Source organism: Canis lupus, chromosome 13 (assembly GCF_003254725.2).
Source record: "Canis lupus dingo isolate Sandy chromosome 13, ASM325472v2, whole genome shotgun sequence".
Lineage (NCBI taxonomy): Eukaryota > Metazoa > Chordata > Mammalia > Carnivora > Canidae > Canis > Canis lupus.
In genome coordinates, this window is record NC_064255.1 from 18,613,120 (window position 1) to 18,631,034 (window position 17,915).

Here is a 17,915-nt window from a genome sequence, read left to right on the forward strand (position 1 = left end):
TGACTTGAAGTGAGTTGCTTTATTTAAGCCTATATACTCATCTTCAATGGTGATCATATTTACAAGCCTGTGACAATAGGTCCTTTGGGAAGAAGAACCCAAGAAGGAGTTAAAAATACAAATAATTGGAGGTAATGCCTATGATAAAGAGAAGAAAGACAAAGATAGGAAGAGTTTCAGACTGTGTTCTAGTTATGAGAAAGTTTCAACCAACTTATCAGGGAGCTCCTGCATCAAGATTGCCCATAGAGGAGTCCCATACTAGCTTAGAAGGATGAACCCTATACCAACACTGTGCTCAGTCATTGGCCTTGGATTGCCCAGAAAGAATATGATCTCAGCTTCTTGACTTAAAAGCTGAAGGAAGATCCGGAGGCACCTGCAACTGGAGGCTGTTCAATAACTGCCATCCCTTTGGGTGATAACCTGTTGGAGATCTGAATGGCACACTGGTGACTGCCACTTTCTTCCCTTTGTGCCAGATAAATCCACTTCTCCATACTTGTCCTGGAAGCCACTTCTCCAAGGCTCCAGTGGGCCTCTTGACCTAAGGGAAGAATTTAAAAAAGGAAGTTAGGGATCCCTGGGTAGCGCAGCGGTTTAGCGCCTGCCTTTGGCCCAGGGCGCGATCCTGGAGACCCGGGATCGAGTCCCACATCGGGCTCCTGGTGCATGGAGCCTGCTTCTCCCTCTGCCTGTGTCTCTGCCTCTCTCTCTCTCACTGTGTGCCTATCATAAATAAATAAAAATTAAAAAAAAATTAAAAAAGGAAGTTAGTGAGGCAAACCACTAGCTCCATCACTGCAGTTAGTCTTGGGGTCACCACTAGTAGCAGCTACCACCAACTTTCCAGGTCTTGGTCATTGATTTGGTGTTGTGACCCAAGCCCTCATTCCTGAGGGGTATAAATTCTTGGCAGTAATACCTTTTGTAGGTAGGAGTCACTGCCCTTGTCCATTCACAATCACAGCTGGGCAAGGAAATGCCAAAAAGGTACCCAAGTGTATTATCTGAGTTCCATACACATTCCTCTCTGTCTTCATGGTATAATAACAGCCCTACTTCCTGACCAGAATCAGCTACCCCTGCCAAATGGTGAATCCTTTGTGCCTGCTGATTTCCAAAATCCAAAATGCTTCAACAGAAGCCACAGCTTGTAGTTCAATGAGACCTTTGCTCTATTCCCTGGTAAGAATGAACTTCCCTTGAGGATCCAAAACAGTAACCATACAGAACCCAAAGTTGCAAAGACAGGCTATATCAAACCCACAGTGAGTGATGGGGAGTTATAATAAATGGAGGTACTCCTATTTCCACCTCCTTTTCCCTCAGCGCCATGAGTTCTTTTGAGGACACAGTGCCCTATAAAAGTTTCAGATTCGATACATACCTGGCATTTAGGAAGATGACTCCCCACGCTTACAGAGTATTGGCTCTATGCTGGTTCTTCAACTGTGCTTTCAACAGGCCATTTCTGGCCAGCTGCTTGCTTCTATGGTACATTGGAGGATATGATCAATGACCACAATCATAGAACTATCTCCCTGGTTAGATGCTATGTTGGCTGAGATTCCATGCCTATGGACCAATCATTCCATAATGTTATTGTGCATGAGTTTGTAAACTTTCTCACCTCAAGACACTTTTTCTTCCACGAAATGTGCATAAGATGAAACCCAAGAAAACATAGGGATAAATCCCCATGACCTTAAATTCCAACAATGGCTTTGCAGATATACACCAAAAGCACAGCAACAAAAGATAAGTTTAACATCAAAATTCAAAATTCTTACACACCAAAAGACACTATCCAGAAAGTGAAAAGACAACTTACTAAAAAGGAAGAAATTGCAAATAGTATAATTGATAAGGGTCTAGTATCTAGAATATATAAATAACTGCTATAACTCAACAACAAAAAGATAACCCAATTTAAAAATGGGCAAAGGACTCGAATGGACATTTCTCTTTAAAAAGATATGCAGCCAACAGGCACATGAAAAGATGCTAAATATCATTAGCCACCAGGGAATGCAAATCAAAACCACAATGAGATCTCACTTCACACCCCCCATGGTGACTGGAATATATTTTAAAAGAAAAATAACTAAATTGGAATCGCCATACATTGCTGATAAGAATGTAAAATGACGTGGGGGAGTATCTGTGTGGCTTAGTCAGGTGAGCATCTGACTCTTGGTTTCAGCTTGGATTGTGATCTCGGGGTCCTGGGATCAAGTCCAACATTGGGCTTCATGCTCAGCAGAGAGTCTGCTTCTCTCCTCCTTTTTCTGCCCCTTCCCTGCTCACACACACTCTCTGTCTCCTTCTCTCTCTCTAAAATAAATAAATAAATATTTAAAAAAAAAAAAGAAGAATGTAAAATGGTACAATCACCGTGGAAGACACTTCAGCAGTTTCTCAAAATATTTTAGCAGATATACATAGAATTATCACATGACCTAGCAAGAAATTCCGCTCTAGCTATATACCCAAAAGAGCTGAAAACAAACTCAAACAAATACTGTACATGAATGGCCATCGTAGCACTACTCACTGTAGTGAAAAGGTGGAAACAACCTGAATGACCATCAATGGATGAATGGATAAACAAATGTAGCCTATCCACATAATGGAATATTAATAAGCCATAAAAAGGAATGAAGTACTGATACATGCTAAATGTGGATGAATCTAGAAAACATTATGCTAAGTGAAAGAAGACAGACACAAATGGTCATATATTGTATGACTCCATTTATATGAAATATACAGAATGAATCTAGAAGCAGATTTTTGCCACCCAAAGGGGGCATTGAGGAGATTCTCCTCCCTCTCCACTCTGAAGACATAGCAAGAAGGTGGGCTTTCTACAACCCAGGGAGTCCTCACCAGAACCATAAAAAACTAAATTTCTGTTATTTAAGCCACCTGGTCTATGTTTAGTTATGGCAGTCCGAGATGACTGAAACTGGGTGCTGGCCCAGAACTTGGGTCTGCTGCAGAGCTCTTTCCTACTGTGGGCCTCACTCAAAGAAGTTTCCTTTTTATGTCAACCAGAATATGGGCCAAAACAATATTCCCACACATGGAATGTATCACCTTCAGAAAACCCAGAGAAACCTACAAACCATGGTACTTCCATCTTTGTGAATAAGAAAGCAAGATGCAGGATTTTGGCTTCTTTAGAGGGGATGCCCCAACATGCTGCTGACAACTACATGCCTACAAGTTTTAGAAGAAAAGACAGTTTCCTGAATCTTTGCAGGGTTTTTCTTATGATATCTGTAATGCAGATCTTACCAAGGTCTTTAGTGAGCTCGTGTACTCATCCTGTGTCATTAATGTCTTGGATCAGTATCATGTGCTGTGGTTATGTTCAGATTGTCCAGATCTCTTCAGACTGTATCATGACCCATAGTAGAAGAGTTATCCTAATTCTAGGACACATCTATCATGTGTATTACTATCTGATCCACGTGAAAATCAACTGTTTCTGATCCCGTTTTTTTTTATTAAGATGGAACAAACTCCTGGGGTGCCCGGGTGGTGGGTCTGACTCTTGGTTTTGGCTCATGTCATCATCTTGGGGTCCTGAGATGAGACCTGCATCAGACTCCATGCTCAACACAGTCCGCTTGAGATTCTTTCTCCCTCTCTTTGCCTCTCTTGCTCATGCTCTCTCTTTCTGTCTCTGAAATAAATGAATCTTTTTAAAAAAAGAATAAGAATAAAAAAGATGGAACAAACTCCTGACACCTTGTTTGGCATAGCAGCTACAATCAGGACTGCTACTTGGTTGAGCTTGTGATACTCTACTGTCATCCTTAAAAATGTTTCTGATTTCTGAAGAGGTGAAATTTTAATTAAATAGAGATATGTTAGAGACCCTCTCCCCTGCTTCCTTAAGAGCCTAATGATGGCACTGATCTCTGTCATCTCCCTTCCCCTAGAGTGTAATATATATATAATATATATATTATATATATATATATATTATATATATATATATTTAATTTAGGATATTGGCTGAGGACTGTGCAATTTCAGAAGCTTCCTCTTGGCCTCCCCTTCTAGTATAGCTCTTAATCTATTGACCAGGGTTCCAATATGAGGTTTATTCTAATTGCCAAGTATGGTTAATACAGTTATGCTTTGGGAACTGGGGGGATCATCACCAGTTGGCTCACACATACATAGTAAGTTCTTTGTAAGATGGATTTTAGCCACAAATTTATTGTCCCCATATGTCCCTGCTCGAATAGTTATGATAATCATATGATGAATCTCCAAACATCCATGGAAACTCAGTCCTTGTGTCCAAAGTCCCTCAAAATATCTTGTCATTCCACTTTACTCAATATTAATCACTTGGAGAAGGATCAACAGTATACATCTGCCCTGATGTTGTGAGGTCCTTCCCTGTGGGAAGTAGCCGCCTCTTCAGTCAATACATTCCAGGTTTGAAAACAGGTTCAGCTTGTGAACTGAGCGAGAAAAAGTGAACTGCTGACAGTTCTATGCTCATCCATCCTTTCCTTCTTTTGACTATAATAAGCAGTACTCTCATTGGTTGCCCATCTGTTTCTGCCCCTACAGAAGCCATGTTCTAGTAACCACCTGCACAAATTCCAGTGGGTCAAGGCTCTGTGATGACATCTCCCAAAATTTGCAACCCCCAGGATTTTGGTGGTTAAGTATTGCCTTCTGGATTCTATTGCATCATGGCTCCATCATCCTTATTTCTTTTGATAAGCCAAGTTCTTTAAATGTCTTGCCTACCCACAGTTCTGTCTTTTAAAGGAAAACATCACTGACCTTCTTAGTAATGTAGAGTAATGCTAGCAATGAACATTTATTGAATATTTATTATGTGCTAGTATTAGATGTTTCACATTTAATCTCCCCAATAATCAAGACCCTCTAATGACCACCATTTTCTACATACAGGATCTCAGGACACCAAAATTTGAGGACTTGTGTAAGGTCATACAACTAGGAGTAGAGCCACATTTCAACCCTAAACAATATGTTCCAAGAGCCCAGTAAGTTCTGGTATTCAAAACCTTTTTAAAGATTACAATTCTGAACCAAGTTCAAGGAGAAACACACTTTTAGATTTTATCATAACCATGAATTTGGTCAACAAACACTGAAAAAATACTGGAGTATTTTACAATGAAATCTTTTCCATGGATTGCCAGCTACCTCTGATTTTGTGCATCAACCTGCTATCAGCCTTTGTATCTGCCAGTGGGGTACTACAAATGGTACCAGGCAGTAAATGTATCCATGAATGAAAGCAAATTTAACATTGCTGTGCCCAGGCTTCATTGACTCCTACCTTATGGTTTATGTGGTCTGAGACAGACCTATCCAGAACCCAGATAAATTCTGGTCACATAGCAGGTAGGTGTGGGGCAACCCTACTAAGCTACTACTATCTACCTACTCTAAAGCAAGACTTCCTTCCAACATTGGGATGCTTTTTTAATGGAATTTCTTTAGTCTGGGTTTATATTTGCACTGCAGAGTCACAAGTGAGAATTCTCTTTCTGTCCCATTGTTTTTCACTTTGGTTCACTTGGCAATTTCCATTTCTATTAAATTCAGATTAGTCATAGAGCATGCAGTGCTAAAACCGATGTTCACTTTTCTTTTAGTTGTTCTTCCATCCAACCAGGAGAGGGCAGTCAGAGTACATTTTTAGAGACTTCAGCGGCAGCTGCTTAAGGGTGGGGGGACTTCAGAAAGTTTTTCCATTTTAATATGGGTGTACTCTCAAGTCCCAGTCCTCAGAGTAATGTGAAAACCCAAAGTTTACGGCCATATGTAGCGTGTTGGTCTAAGTAAGAGCTGAGAGCTATAGCCTCTTTTAAGGCATTAGCCAAAACTTAATCATTAAAAGCAAAAATAGCAATAATTGTAATCAGAATGCCTGTTTCCACAGCAGGAAGGGATTAAAAACATGAATGTCTTTCATGTTCTTGAGCTCCTCACTATATTACAATGAAAGGTCATCTTTTCAACACCTTGCAATATCTTTCACTGTTAATCAAAATATCATTTTGGAACATACTCACTGGGCTCTGTTTGCAAAATTTGGCCATGTCTTCTACTGAAGGACATCACTTTTCCAGCCTTCACTTAAAATAAAACCTTGCTGATAATTGAATGGTAAGGAACAGCACACACTTAAGGCCATCATGTGTTTCATGCAATAATCAAATTTTTTTTTAAATGCTGCATCTTGTAGTACACTTTCTAATGTTGTCTTTGCCTTCTTGATTGAAGTCACTGTTATTCTCACAACCAGCTTGGGAGGTGGTGCCATGAAAGAAACAGAGCTTGGAGCCAGGTAGAACTTGTTTCATATTTTGGCTCAGTTGTGAGATTTAGGGCCAGTCTCTTAATTTCTGGGTCAGTTTTGTGTGGAAGATGAGCAATGCTCTGATTTTACTGAGCAGTAGAATTTGAAGCAGAAACTACTACTGCTGTTGGTTTTGTCACTGTTATTTTGACTAAAGTAGCCAGGCGCTAACCAGTGATGTTTGTTCCTCCAAAGAGTAATAGAGCAGATTTCTTCTAGTAATACAGACAGTAACCCAAATAAATCTGTGTTTTTCCTAACAAAGCTATTATCAGATGAACATATGGGGATGCGGGAGAGAAACAAACCATGAGACACTCTTAATGGAATGGCACAGTTGGTTGTGTCTGACTCTTTGTTTTGCCTCAGGTCATGATATCAGGGTTGTGAGATTGAGCCCCATGTCAGGCTCCATGCTTATTGGGGAGTCTGTTTAAGATTCTCTCTCCTTCTGCCTCTCCCTCTCACGTGCACTATCTCTCTAAAACAAACAAATCTTTAAAAAAGAGAGAAAGAGAACAAACTAAGGGTTGATGGAGGGAAGTGGGTAGGGGATGGGCTAAATGGGTTACGGATATTAAGGAGGGCGCTTATGATGAGCACTGGGTGTTATATGTAAGTGATGAATCACTGAATTCTCCTGAAACCAATAGTGTATTGTATGTTAACTAACTAGAATTTAAATAAAAATTTGAAAAGAAAAAAAATAACCCTGTTTTCAATGTTAAGGAGAAAAATGAATTTTTGTTTTCATTCACCAAAGTTCTGTTTCTCAAATTTCCCTTTTTATATAAAACCTCTTTCTTCTCTATGTCTTTCTTCTCTTCAAGAATACCAGCACCAAAATTAATAGAAAAATAGCAAAAAATGTTTTTAGTCCTTGTAGCTGACTCTGAATGTGTATAATAGTCACCTTCCTAGAAAGGAACCCAGTTTGGTCTTAAAGAATGTTTTAGCAAATACTACACATATAATGAAAGTCTTTATTACATGTTTGCAAATTACATTATGTTTTTTATATGTAAATTGCATGCAGAAGTCAAACTATCAATTTGAACAAAACACTTTGACAAATGTAATTTGTTATTTACAACAATGTTCTGAGGAAGCAGAACATTCACAGTCTACTGAGAAATCAACTGGTATTAATGGATCACACCATTAGTTCTTAATAGATCTCAGAAGACAGATTTTCAGACTCCTAGTCTAGTGCTCTTGCTTCAGTACAGCATCATCTGTAATAGCCCTCTTTCAGGCAATTAAAATAAGGGTATATTTTTAAGGGACCCACAGGTGTATCATTACAGTGTTCAGTAAGTGCATTAGTAGCTGATGTAATATCTTTTGACCACCTTTACTACTACAAAGCATAGCAGAGTTATAACACACCCACTACAAAAAGCAAATTCTTCCGTCTTCAAAATAAAACACCTTTGGTTGTTTAGCTTGTTGGAAGTTGCAGTGAAACTCAGCAAGAGTAAGGACTATATTAGTGCATGCCATCACCTGGATCATACAAACCAGGATTATTTATTACAAAAAACTGAATTATAACTATCTAGTTTTTCAATAAGAATGACTAGTCTTTGTGTGTTTGTTAGAATATTCTTTATTCTCAGAGATTCCTAAAGAATGAAGGATGGCACGGGCATACTATGTAGGTGCTGATACTTAATGAGAGATTGCTAATGAGAGTGTTAGGTATAATACATATTTTTAACCAGGTGCCACAATATCATGAGCCGACAGTACGTCAGGGCAGTGTGCTCAAAGCCTTTCTCATATTGTTTCACTCCATCTTCCTGACAACCCTAGGAGATAAGGACTGTCATTATTAAACCAGTGCAGACAAGAAAGAGAAGGCTCAAGGAGAGAAGGAGAGCCCCTTTGCATAAGCCAAAGGCTTTTGCAAAAAGATAATGAGGAAATGAGGTCACAGTGGAGGTCAGGAGCAAATTATAACAGTACTTGGGTGATAAGCTATAGGTTTAATATTTTATTCTGTAAGCTCTGAAGAAACACAAAAGAATGTTTTAGTAGGATTAATCTAGCTGCAGTGTGTAAGGACAGATCAAAGGAGGAGAATGAGATATCCTGCAGGCCAGTGCTATAATCTAGACATGGAGAGATGGTGGTCAGGGGAAGAGAAGTAGGGAGAGGAAGGAAGGAGGGAGGAAGGAAGGAAGGAAGGGAGGAAGGAAGGAAGGAAGGAAAGAAGGGCGAACGAACTTCGGGTGCTGATGTAGAAGGAGAAGATGAATGAAACAAATTCCTAGTGATCTAGAAGTTGCTTTTTAAAAATCAACTTGATGTAAACTGTATGCTTTTACTCATAAATGTGATGTTCTGAATGAGGAAAAACAGAGTTTTCATATTTAAAATTCTGCCAGTGCTCAGATATTCCAGAAATTCTATGATTCTGAGTGTATGATGGGATGGGTTTGCCCTGCTTGGGGCCCAAGTGATGAGTTGAGGCCATGTGACTGCTGAGATTAAAGATTGTTACTGCAGAAGGACCTCGCTTATCCTGAATGATATGCTAGTTGTTTGAATCATGCAAAAATTTAAAAAGCATTTCCTAAACATAAATAAATAAATAAATAAGTAAATAAATAAATAAATAAATAAATAAATAAAACAAAACAGAAACTACCCCTATTAAAGGCTTTATAGGAGCCTTAATATGTGAGTGTGTATATGTGTGTATTCATTCACTCCTCCATTCATCAAAAGTCTATTGAGAGATATTATGGGTCAGGCATTTTTTTAGGCAGTGAATATATGAATTTCTTGGCCTCTGTTAACAATCTTATGAAAGAAAATAGACATCAGAAAGCATATTATAATATATAATATAAGCAGAGTGCTATAGGTGTGTAGAGAGGACACTAATCCCAGGTGGGCATGATTGGAGCAACTTCCTGAAGAAGCAGGTGTCTAATCTGAGTCTGAATTAGAAATGTAAGTTAATTAGGCATTGAGGGGATGAGCAGTTTTAGAAAGTAAGGATATCACATGCAAGGAGCAAAAGGCAAAATAGCTTGAGCTACAAATAGTTCCTGCAATTGGGGCATAGTGTGGGAGCCAAAAGTGAGTCTAGAAATTAGAAGTTAGGTCATTTCTGTGTAAAGAAGTCTGGACTTGATCTTGAGGGTGAGGAAATCCACAAGTTTGATGCAGTGTCATAACTTGATTAGATTTTTTTGCTTGAGAAAGATCTCTCTACTACTGATAGAATAAGTGGATTGGAGGAAGTGGTAACTGAAAACAGGGAATTGAATTAGGAGGTCATTGAATAACCCAGGCAAGAGATGATGAAGTTTAGAGTAAGATAGTGTCAGAGTAAATGATAAAGAAAAAAAATTCTTAGGGAAGATATAAACTAGATATAATTGATAGAACTTGCTAACCCTCTGGATTCTGTCTCAAGCACCTGGATAAGGGGTGGTACTTTTCACTAAAGTATTAATTTATGGGTGTGGGGTCTAGGAAAGGAGAAGTAATAAACTCTATTTGAAACTCTTCAGCACAATTGAATTTGGAAATGCCTTGTTAGCTACAAGTCCTGATCTGAGAAGACCGGTATAAGGTACAGAGAGGTACAGCTTTGGAGATGTGAGCATGCAAATGGTAGGTGATGCCTCCTAGGTGATGTGTTTTAGCTCACCATTGATAAATGTGCAGAGGGAAAAGGGAAGAGGAACACTGGTACATAAAGGTAGGATGAGGAAAAATAGCCCAAAAGAGAAACCAAGGACCATCCAGAGATTTGGATTTACAACATGGCTTGACACAAGCCAGTGAAAGAGACACCTAGGAAGAGCAACCAACCCATCAAATGCTGTAGAAGCATGAACTTGATGTTGGCCATCAGTAGAGAGGTTAGAGCAATGATAGGCAGTGAAGATATGAATTTCTTGGCCTCTTGAGAACAATCAACTAGCCAAAACGGAGTAGAAAGTTTATGTCATAAATAATTACTGAACACCTACTAGAGACTAGGTGTCATAAATAATTACCAAACACCTACTAGAGACTAGGTCAGAGGAAAAAAAAAAAAAACAGGAAGTAAATTCTATGTCCTTTGACTTTAAGAAAAACAATTCAGTTTATTCATTGACTTTCCTATCTTTCCTTTGTCTTATCCAGAATGATCTCAATCAGCTCTGGTACCTACCTAAAGGTCCATACTACTTTATCCACAACTTTAAACTCCAAAAAAGCTCTGGAAACTAAGTTTGTTTTGTTTTGTTTTAAAAAAATCTGACCTGAACTAATAGGAGACTAATTTTAGTCTTGATTTATCTCTCAGTATGAACATTCATATATTTTACTGTAGAAATATTGATATAGATCATTATAGTTTACTGTGCTGTACTCCACCTATGGTAATATATAAATGGTACATGTTCTTAGTTTGCTTCTTAACCCCCACCCCCGCAAAAAAAAAAAAAAAGATTAAGTGAGGAACACATATGACTTCACAAGTTTTAGATGTGAGATTATAGACAACTAGAATTAAAGCACCTTATTAAAACACCTTGGGAAATATACATTTTTTTTGCTTTCTAGATTAGGTACTTCTGATGGGAGCCATATATAATATTTATTTTGAGTGTGAAACTTTCTGGCAGAAATCAAGTTATTGCACTAAACAATGGTCTATTTATCCCTCTCTATGGCAACTATCACCACTGCTCCAGTGCACTCACTCCGAGTACTCAGCACAGACTGGAGGGTGCTCCTCAGCTTGCAGAGAGGTGTCCTGTCCTGGAGTTGACCTCACTCCCCTGAGCATTTTCTTTGCTTCCTTCACTCTATGGCCCAGGGTCTGCTGGCTCCCTTTTCTGCCCTGCACCTGGGCCTGCTTCCGTTTTCTTTTCCATGAAATCTTAGGCCAGGAGAATCTTCCCATTCTTATTTGGCAAGCCTGGGATCATTACCATTTCAGAGTTGGAAGAAAAGTCAGAGAGAGCATTGTGTTCAGTCGTCTCCTTTTAGAAACAAGGATACCGAGGGGCAGAGAAGTGAAGCGATTTGGCCACATGACCTGGGTAATTTATGACAAAGCAAGGGCTTCAGTCCAGCCTGCTATTTCACTTTCCCAGCTCAAAGGAGTCAAACAACAGATGAATGGGTGCAGTAGGTTATATAGTAGACATTTTTGTTTGGCTTTGTTTGTTTTTTGGATTGTTTATTTTAATCCCCAATTTTCCTCTGGAGTATCACTTTCCCATCTCTATTACTGTGATTCAAGCAAAATTTAATCAAATCCCTAGTTGCATGGGTAGCACATATCTGTAACCAGGCCAGTCAAAAAATCATACTCTTCAAGCACAAACATGAACTCCTAACCCAATCAGAGATATGAGGAGCTTTGAAATAATTACCAAGAGAAGGGCATATGTACATCTCTTTAATCCCCATTGGACTTCAATGGCACCTGGGAGCACATGGCCTGGAGTTATTTAGAGCTGTCCTACTATCACATGTAGCCAAGAAGGGAAGCCAAAAGCTTAGAGGTAGAAGACAGAGTGTTCTTATGACATTGAGTTTCTAAATTCTCTCATGCCTGAAACCCCTTTTAGCTCTGATTTTTTTCAGTCACATAAACCAATTAATTTCTTTTGTCTAAGCCCACTCTGAGTAGATTATCTGTCACTTGCAACCAAAAATGCCTTAACACATAAAATGACCTTTTATAAAGTCTCTTCAAACACTGTCTGTTTGTGGTTTGATTTTTTTTTTTTAAAGGTCTGGTATTTCTGGAATCTCTGAAATTGAATAACTTGCTGAATTGAGGTGAAGTGAGGAAACAGGCAGAGTAAACTCTCGGGTCCCAATAATATGCTACAGCTTCTACTCTACATAAAAGATAGCAATGCACATTTTACTGAAGTCTAATGTTCTCATTTTATGCAGGGTGTGTGACTCCATTTGCTTAATTTAACACTGACACAGGCATCATCACTTTTTACATTGCCAACTGAGCTCTGCCATTGGGCTTTTCCATTTATTTGTGTTTATAAAATCATTATCTCTTGTTCTTAAGAAGAAGAAGAAATAAAAGGGTTTTTAAAAGTTAAATAGTTGTTTTTTTAAGACAAAGAAGTCTCAAGAGGTTTCTTAAACTTCAAACCACTCTAAAAGAATGACATGGTAATGAGCTAAATGTAAATGAATCAGGAGCTTCCGGATTAAATTTGCTTTCAAATCCACGAGTTTATAACCAAAGGGAAACTTTGATTTCTTAAAAAAGCCCATGAGAGAATGGATAATATTTAACATGTTGGTCTATGCTAAATTAGGCCCTTTTATTGAATAATTAATTAATTTGCATATGGAAAGTATCTTCCCATGGCCTACCAAACAGGAGATTTTCCTGAGGAAAATCAATGGAGAAGACAGCTCATATACCACTGCTCAGATAAGACAAGCCAAAGTCACAAGGCTTGAAAAGGACATAGTTGAAAAGGACATGGTTGCTTAAAGACACCAACAGTAATTGATTATGTCTATTTTCTCTTGAAAGGAGACTTCACTTCTCTTATTCAGTTTCCAAATCACCTGACTATTCATTTCTATTCTCATTCCTGGCTTTGGCCACCTGCTTCTCCAACTTTACTCTAAGCCACTCTCTTCTTTCCTGTTCCTACTTAGCTATATATCATGCTCCTTTCTGTATCTTAAACTTGTATCAAGCTCTTTCACACGTTGGGGCCTTTTCATTAGCTGTTCCCTCTGCCTAGAAGACTCTTCTGATGGTTCCTTGCAAATTGCTCCCTGTGATACGCTCGAGGGACCTTTGCTGTTCATCCTACCTCTACACCTTACTATTCTCTCTCAAAGCACCCTATTAACTTCCTTCATAGCTGTTACAATGATTGTATGTATCCTATTTATTTACTCTTTTTGTCTGTCTCTCCCTTTTAAAATATAAGCATCTAAAGTGCAAAGATAATTTTTGTTTGTTTACTGTTGTATCTCCAAAGCCATGAATAGTACCTGCCACATAGTGTACAAACAATAAATATTTGTGGAATGAATGAGAGGGTGAAGGAATGAAGGATGAAATTGTACAAATATGCTCCTTCACCTAAAGAATTATTTATAGAGGGAGAAGGTTAATGTGTTCAAATATTAACTATCTTAGATAAGGCTGAAGAAGAAGGCTTCTCTCCACTTGGTTAGCTTCCTTAAGTTCCATTAAGAAAAGCAACATGTATCAGGACTTCATGATCCACAGACTAATCTAAAAAGGTGACTACTTCGTAGAGTGTTCCACCATTGACCATATGCTGCTTAACTATTTCTACAAAATAGGAAAAATCAAATATCCAGAATTGTAGGGTACTAGAATGAGTTCTATGATTTTTTCATCTTGGACTTTCTCTTAGAGATGAACAAGGAGTACAGTTTACCCCTAAGTTTAAGGACAGACACCAACTGCTCAGAAGAGTGGTGACTCAGTATTGATAGAAAACAAGAAAGGTATCAAGTTGGATCTTGTCTATGATAAGGTCAATTATTTAAAACAATATGTTAACTGACCTTATATTGACCTAACAACTGATATTGTTTCATTTAACTTTATGACAATTCAAAAGACAGGCAAAATAGACATTTCATATCCCCATTTTCTTTTCTTTTTAAGATTCATTTATTTATTTGATAGAGAGAAAGACAGCACACATGTGCACACACATGAGCGGGGTGGGGAACAGAGGAAGAGGGGGAGAGAGAGAATCCCAAGCAGACTCCCCACTGAGCAGAGAGCCCAACACAGGGCTCGATCTCATGACCCTAAGATCATGACCTGAGCCAAAATCAAGAGAAGGCCACTTAACCAACTGAACTACGCAGGAATCCCTCATATCCCCATTTTCTATGTGAAAGCCTAACCTTTTTCTATGTGAAAGCAAACCAGGAATTCTGATGACAAGATGACAAGTTGCTACTTAGAGACAAGAACACTCATGGTGTCTGGAAGCCAAGTGAAAAGAAAAGCTTAGTTTCAAGAAAAGAGATCATAAGGAGTTTTTCTCCATATTTCACATATAGCTAAAAATCTGTTAACTTATTGTGTGTAAAGTTCATGCCAGTTTGGTGGGTAACATTAGAGTATGTAAAACAAAAATCTCCTGACCAAGAGCTGTCAACCTAGTTGGTAAGATCAGACATGCACACATAAAAAGTTCGATAAGATTGCAGATTCAGATCATTGGTGCTAAAGGAATTAGGAAGAGATGGAAAAGGAAGACATCAACTCCAGAATGCAATAGAAAATGAAAGTACTTCTTGGAGAAGATGGAAATTCAGTTCAGTAGAGTCAACTCAGACACAAAGTTTTGATGGATAATCTCATAAACAGTGACAAGGAGGAAAGTATGCCATATTTTGGGAAAGCAACTGATTTGGACAAAGGTTCTACCTTGATGGAGAGAGACTGGATTATAAACTACAGAGGTCAAGGTCCCCAGTGATATCATTAGAAGTACACATATATATGGCAGAGGAGGGGGAACGTGAGGAAAAGGGAAAGACATAGACAAGAAAGAAAGGAAGGTAAGGAGAAAATGAGAGAAAGAAAAGGAAAAAGTGTTCTATAGTGGAGAGTGAAGCTGATTCAAAAAAAATGGTCATCTTTCTTCAAAGACACCTTATTTTCTAAACCCAAAACACCAGGACAGATGATTGAACTGTTCTAGAAAATCCTGGGTACGCAGCTACCGTATCCATAGGTCACACTGCTTACATGTGAAGCCCTCAAGATATACATTTTTGGATTAAAGCCTGATGGAATTTTTGTTATTAGCATTGTTGTTTTAATGGATAAATCTTAAGCACATCTTCCAACAAAATTAGGCTATTTTTGGAGACATTCACCTGGTATCTGGGCAGTAAGGGAATGAAAGGTAGGGGTAGGGACACCAGGAAATTGAGAGTAGAATTAATGCCTCTAATTTGGAAGAATAGAGATGGACCTGGGAAGTGTGCTATGGAGACGAGGGCCTTGGTCGCCAAAAAAGAGGAAAGCAATTTTTGAGGGTCTTATAGGATGCGTGCTGAGTACTCTCAACAATTTGCTCTATTTTGTCTTAGGAGAATCTCAAGAAGAATTGTTATAACTCCTTATTCAGATGAAGGAGAAAAAACTAAGTAACTACCCATGATCCTATTTTATGTGGCAAGTCCTCTTAGTATTAGAGGAATCCATTCCTTTCTACTCACACCCACCACCACCATCTTATTCAACCCACTATCATCTCTTGCCAGGATTCCTACAATTGCTCACCAAACAATATTCCTAACTCCAATCCCATCCTGCCACAATCTATTCTCTGTGCTGCAGCCAGGTGAAATTATCAAACCAGAAATCAGATCAATACCCTCTCCTGGAAACCCTTCAAATATAATATGTCTTCCTCTGACCAAAAAGCCAAACTCCTTAAAAATGTCTGTAAGTGGGCCAACCACACAATTTATCATCCAACCATAAAATGTATCTTCTTTTAAAAGTGAAAGAGAGCCATTAAAGTTAATCTGGGGTGAGAGGTATGAATGAGGACTGTCCCAGGTACATAGGGACATGTGATCTTTATTATAGAGCCTTTCATGGCCTGTTTATAACTTTCTATCTCACCTTTCACCAATTTCCCCACGGCCTTCTTATACTCTTGCTGTACTAAACTACTGAAATCTCCTCTACAACATGTTCTTTTCACTTCTTGCGTCTTAACATGCACTTTCTTATTATATCATCTCTCTTCACCAATTTTTCTTTAACCAGCTATCCTCTAAAGGATACCTGGGTCAGAGTTTACTTCCTCTACAAAATTTTCTCCAACTCCTCCAGGCTGGAGTCAGTGATGTTTTTATTGGTTCCAATTCGCCATGTGTACAACCCCAGCATTGCATTTAATAGACTACACACACGCCTATTTCCTTGTACATCTTCCCCCCTGATTGGATGCTCCTTTACTGTAATTAAGCACTTAGCACACGGTTCCATTCCTACCACATAGCAGGCATTTTTAGAGATTTAATACATGTATGTTGAGTAAGCAGATAGGTGAATGGAGAGCTGAAAGGATAAAAAAAAAAAAAAAAAAAAAAAAAACTTATTTCCCCAACTTATAAACTGCCAGTATGATCCAGTTTTCCTTTCCTTCAAAGTAGTGATTTCCTAGCCTGGCTATGCATCTGAATCATTGAATTGGGATATCAGATATTTGGATTAAAGAGTCTGTTTTTAACAAGATTGCTGGGTGATTTTTAGTCAATGCTAGTCCAGTTGGTCTGGATTTAAGAAATTACATATCTGCAATGACCATCTGTTAGATTTTCTTTATTCCTATACAGTATGCTCTAGTGGAGAGAAATATTAACCCTCTATTTGAAAATTAGAAGTCATCAGTTTCATACCCAAATGATATGAAATGAACAAAGACACATCTATGGGGATGTGAATCCCAGGGTTCCCACTCTAGATATCCATAGCTCCAATCTGGGAGCTAGCTCCTATTGGCTTACTCATATGGTCAACATTTTTAAGATAAGAAAGATTCCTTTAGAATAAGCCAGCCGCCAGGAGTGGGAAGAGGGCAAGAGTTCTCCTTGGGGAATACATTTGCTGAATTTTTTTAAATTGCCACATTTCCTATCTTTAGCATTTGAAAAATATTGACTGTACTGAAAAGTTTTAAATTTATGGCAGGTTACTAGGGATTTTTCAGCATAGCCTGATCCAAGTATTCCCTTTGAAGTAGTGCCTATAATATAGTGCACTTCACCAAAGAAGAGAAAAGAAAAACAGCCTGTCTCCTTGAGAACAAGAACAAACCGCTTGCAAACATGAATTGAAAGCCTACTTTCTGAGTAGAGATACTAGTGACCAACAAAGCCATAACCTACCTCCACCTCTCATGCAACAGCAGTGGGAGACTCCATGGGGCAACGACCTCTCTGCTGACTTCTCAGAATCATTAGCCTCTGGTCTATCAACCTGCAGATAAGAAATCTCAAGAAAGGAAGAGTGATTGGAACTCTAAAGGAAGGCAGGAAAATGAAGGTCAGAAGGCAGACTCCACCGCCTCTCCTGCTGCCAGTTTGTTGTAAGTGTTGGATGAAGCACCCAAGTTCTGAGCTCAGTATTTTATCCCTTCTTAAAAATAAGCCTCACAGAACTTGCCCAATGTGCCAGGCATAATGACCACAATTCAATCCGTAAAATGCTTTGCATTCCTTGGGGAAAGCTGCCATATAAAAGGTCAGGATACCAGCCTGGGCTTGTTTGGGTTTTGGGATTAAAATTTTGACATTACAAATTTGACACTATTATTTCTAAAAACCTCTCATGCAAGGGTAAATAACCATCTAAGGCTTTGGTGACTTCACCCCTAGGCACTTGAGTGTACTATGAGTGAGCGTAACGTGAAGGCTTTGTATCTCCCTGTAGCAGGAAATTGGTTATATATAAATCAGGAGGGCCTCCCTGTAGAGTATAAATTAAAGGACAATTGAAAAATGAATAGTTGATCATCAG

At 38.6% G+C, this 17,915-nt stretch overlaps 2 long non-coding RNA genes across 2 annotated transcripts in view; one reads left to right on the top strand and one right to left on the bottom strand.

Annotated features, from left to right (window-relative positions):
• On the bottom strand, positions 1-17,561 carry LOC112662092 (uncharacterized). The gene is made up of 2 exons (XR_003138207.3): positions 17,285-17,561; positions 1-547 (listed from the first exon to the last, which is right to left on the bottom strand). It is a non-coding gene; the product is annotated as an uncharacterized LOC112662092 (long non-coding RNA).
• LOC112662093 (uncharacterized) overlaps positions 17,346-17,915 on the top strand; it is a 21,339-nt gene continuing 20,769 nt past the window's right edge. The window contains exon 1 of the long non-coding RNA XR_003138208.3: positions 17,346-17,484. This is a non-coding gene — a long non-coding RNA (uncharacterized LOC112662093). The remainder of the gene's footprint in view (positions 17,485-17,915) is intronic.